Below are 349 nucleotides of genomic sequence, written 5' to 3' on the forward strand. Positions count from 1 at the left end.
CAAAGTTTCATGGCCTTGCAGGTGAAGACCCGCACAAACATTTGAAGGAATTTCATATTGTCTGCTCCACCATGAAACCCCCAGATGTCCAAGAGGATCACATATTTCTGAAAGCTTTTCCTCATTCATTAGAGGGAGTGGCAAAGGACTGGCTGTATTACCTTGCTCCAAGGTCCATCACGAGCTGGGATGAACTTAAGAGAGTATTCTTAGAAAAACTTTTCCCTGCTTCCAGGACCACAACCATCAGGAAAGATATCTCAGGTATTAGACAACTCAGTGGAGAGAGCCTGTATGAGTACTGGGAGAGATTTAAGAAACTATGTGCCAGTTACCCCCACCATCAGAT

General features: G+C 44.4%; 1 non-coding gene across 1 annotated transcript; it reads right to left on the reverse strand.

Annotated features, from left to right (window-relative positions):
* Positions 1-242: 242 nt before the first annotated feature.
* On the reverse strand, positions 243-349 carry LOC112997985 (small nucleolar RNA R71). The gene has a single exon (XR_003263032.1). It is a non-coding gene; the product is annotated as a small nucleolar RNA R71 (small nucleolar RNA).

This window comes from Glycine max, chromosome 9 (genome assembly GCF_000004515.6).
Source record: "Glycine max cultivar Williams 82 chromosome 9, Glycine_max_v4.0, whole genome shotgun sequence".
Lineage (NCBI taxonomy): Eukaryota > Viridiplantae > Streptophyta > Magnoliopsida > Fabales > Fabaceae > Glycine > Glycine max.